The 3,865-nt window shown below is 36.9% G+C and overlaps 1 non-coding gene across 1 annotated transcript; it reads right to left on the reverse strand.

Annotated features, from left to right (window-relative positions):
• Positions 1-352: 352 nt before the first annotated feature.
• LOC129064927 (small nucleolar RNA SNORD22) lies at positions 353-477 on the reverse strand. Its single transcript, XR_008528538.1, has one exon. It is a non-coding gene; the product is annotated as a small nucleolar RNA SNORD22 (small nucleolar RNA).
• Between the last annotated feature and the right edge of the window lie 3,388 nt (positions 478-3,865).

Raw genomic sequence — 3,865 nt, forward strand, 5'->3', positions numbered from 1 at the left:
GATATCATTAACTTAGGAGGTAAACTGGTAAAATATACCATTCACCAGCAGTTGGATTAGAAAGATGGAATACTACTATACCATTTTCCTTTAATATTTTCTTTTTATTTGAAGCCTAAAATAGAACTTTATTTAAAAAGCTGAAGTGATTATATGCTAATTTGAACAGCTAAGATGTATAAGAAATGATTTGAAAATTCTCTTTCCTAAGAAATTGGACTTCATTATAATATGTCCTCTAGAGCTGGATTCTATTATATGCACCATGTTCTTTTGCAGACCTGGAAAAAACAACAACTGTTTTTTTCAACAAGTGATTATTCCTTCTTTTCCCATGTTTAGAATACTTACACTCTCTCAGATGGTTGCTTCTGGAACTTCCCTCCTGTCCCCTGCCCACCTCCAGTGGGTTCACCTTCACAGGCCCTGAGACTAGGATGGGAGGTAAGATACATGACTCTTTTTAACCCTCTAGGACTTTGATATATTCTAATATTCAGGCATAAGCTAGTGTATATTACTAGGCACATGCCTATATATGTATACATATAGGTAAACCTGATTGTGCACATTAAAGCCATTTTAAAAGAGTTAATTATCAGGAGAAATAAAACTAAGATAATTGAATTATTCTCATGGTTCACTTTGAAGCCCACATGCTTCTTCCTGGCACCGGAAGCAGCAGTGTATATGTGATGACAGCTACTCTAAGGCTGGGAAGGAATTAATTTCATTATTTCATTATAATCCAGATCTGTTTCAACTCCAGCAGAGAAAGCAGTAGCCTACAATAATCACTACTGACTTACCCAGTCATAAAAATAAAAGCTCTACAAATAAAATGTGTACATAACATGGTTTCGCATCCTTCTCTTCACATTAAATGCATCCACAAAGACTTGAAGCATGTAAAGCTATGTTTGAATTGGAACATTCACTATTGTTTTTCTTGATTAACCATATATATTTTAATTAATTCCTCTCAATATCCCTCATTTTCAAACACCAATACATTTTTACAGTGTTTTTTCGGCTTTCCTTCACTAGACACACATATATATATAACACAACACACTCACTAATAATTCAAAATTCTGGAGGCAGAGTATGATATGTATTCATATCTTTGGTCTATATTTCTTTCTTTCTGTTAATACATTATTAAAAATGTAATAATTCTGATGTAAATACATGCTTATGAATGTCAATGTTTATAGAAGATTGTTGGAAACATATTACATTGATTCACCCCCTCCTTTAAGGAGAAAACTCAACTCACATACTCATATTTGACTGAATTTATATCTTCTCTTGTAAAATTGTCTCACTTGGCCACATGCAGCATTATGACATAGAAATAAACTAAAGCATGTTGTCACACATGGCTCATAACATCGCTCTTAAAATGGTGATTCATTAGGCATGTGTATGAAGTCTTTTTCAAAATTTCCACTAAAGCAGAGATTTTCAACCTTTTTCATCACCTGGCACACATACATTAATTACCAAACTCTGCAGCACACCAAAAATATACATTTAATTTTTTGCTGATTTGGCAAAAAGGGTATAATTTTGATTCATTCACATCTGATTCATTCAATCAACAGCAGCGTTGGCTGTTGTCATTTTTTTTATTTGACAATTTAAGGTAAAAGAGATCCCTACTGCGTGTTTTAAAAATTCTTGTGGCACACCAGCTGAAAATTGCTGCACTAAGTATACATGAAGATGCACATTGCATAACCAACGTCAGCTAATAATAGCTAAGATTGATGGAGTGTTAAGTGCTCTGCTAAGTACTTACAGGATATTCTATTATAAAAAATTGACTGTTTGAGGAGAGAGACAAAGCGTAAATGGAAAGTAATTAAGGTTAGGTATTGACTAAGCCGTACAGCAAACACACCCAGAGCCAAGTCTAGAACCCAAGTCTCCTGGATCCTGAATGCTGTGTTCTTCACTACCCCACAGCACCTTGCTGAAGAGAGGAGCATAACCTCTAGATTACTTTCTTTTTAACTGATGCGAAGGGAGGGAAGAGCACGTTCTCAAATTAACTACCCTTTTCCTTAAATTTTCTATTTTATTAATCCTCATCTTCCAAGCCTAATTTTAAGAAAAATTCATTTCATTGACAAGAAAATATGGTGGCAATGATCCAAATATAATGCTGAGTAAAATCTGAATTATATAGATAACAAGCATAGAAGAAAATATCTCAGTTTTAATCCTAACTCCCAACCTTTGAGCAGGAGAAGAGTAAATAGGAAACATAGTTGGAAGTAGAGTATTTGGAATATGTCTGTATGGTTTTTAATACAAGTATGTAACCTATTGAAAACAAAACAAAACTCTAATTCCCTTGTTAGGTCAGATAAACTGACAGAGCAGGAAAATACAAAACTCCTCCAGAACACTTGTATTACACAAAATTCTGTTAGATGCCATGTTTAAAGTAAGGTACAGTTCCATCTGAATGACTTGGGAGTTTTGTTCTACAGGTAAAGAAGATCCCATCACTGAAAACACAGAACATTAAGGACATTCAGCCACTTAATTATGCACCAAATTCTAGTGCTGCATGGATTCAAAGGAACACAATACTTACAATGAGCTTCAATAGAATCATAAAAATATACTAATATCTGACTGATTTCTTAAGAAACAGATGCAAATAGGAGCTATTTCTGTGAAATAATAGCAGAGAACCATAATAAAAGGGTGACATAGAGCCAAACAACATAGAGACGTCACCACAGGTAGTTAACTAGTTATTAATGAAGGAAGAAAAGGGAATTAGACATTGAACTTAACAAATGGGAAAGCATGCGCCTGTTTGCTTCACCAGGAAGCTACAGTCACACTCCACGGATTACAGCCTTGCTCTGCCAAGGGGATTAATATTCTCACTCCTCAGGTACCAGGTTGTTGGGGGGCACAGGAGGAAGTGCTTGTCCAAAGAGGCTTGTCAGTCTAACTAGGGGGTATAGATCTATCAAAAGCCAACAAAAGCTTGGAAAGTTGAATGGTTCTTTTGAAAAAGCACCTGGCCCATCTCATATGATATAATTAGATGGACCAAGTTAATATAATCCCAGGAGAATGAAGGCACGCTCTCTCGCACGCACACGCTCTCTCTCTCTCTCCTCACACTTGCCTCATTTGTTGACATCCTCTCTCGCCCAGGACCCGCAATCACCCCATGCATTCACACATTCTTCCTCTGGGGAGCCCACAACCATGTACATCTAGCAGCTACCAGGGCCCCCTGCAGATGGTGTGGGCTCCAAAAGCCTCAGCTTTCATATGAAGTGGCAACTCTGGATACCAGCTTTTGTCCTGGCCTTGCCGAAGGCACGGTGGGATGGACAGAGACGGGACATTGGAAACCCAGGGCCAGCCTTCCACACAAATGCGCCATCTTGCCACAACACAGTTTCCTGTGTGGGGGTCCTTGGAATGCTTTCCTTGCAATCCTGTGGAAGAACTTGGCTTCCGTTGACAAGAAAAACAAATAAGAAAGAAATGGAAACAAATAAACCAAAAATAATATCTCATTAGAGGTAGCACAAAACTATTATTAGCTGAAGAAAAAGGACAAATTTTCCTTTGGTTTCTGATAAAACACAAGTAGAGAAATGAGTCTATGAAGGCGATACATAGAGGATGCAGAGGGCAATACTGGAGGTGATGGGGTGGGAGAGAGAAAAAGAGGATGAAAAATGGAGAACAAAGATGCAATTAATCAAAATCGCTCACTAAATTTTAGACAGAACGAATGAAAATTGCCAGAATTATATATAGCAGGCTTTAAAAACAACAGTGGTCTATAATCGTTCGGGCACTACTAAAATAATTTGTGCTT

Source organism: Pteronotus mesoamericanus, unplaced genomic scaffold (genome assembly GCF_021234165.1).
Source record: "Pteronotus mesoamericanus isolate MK-2021 breed Mesoamerican mustached bat unplaced genomic scaffold, CSHL_Meso_final contig_169, whole genome shotgun sequence".
NCBI classification, from domain to species: Eukaryota; Metazoa; Chordata; class Mammalia; order Chiroptera; family Mormoopidae; genus Pteronotus; species Pteronotus mesoamericanus.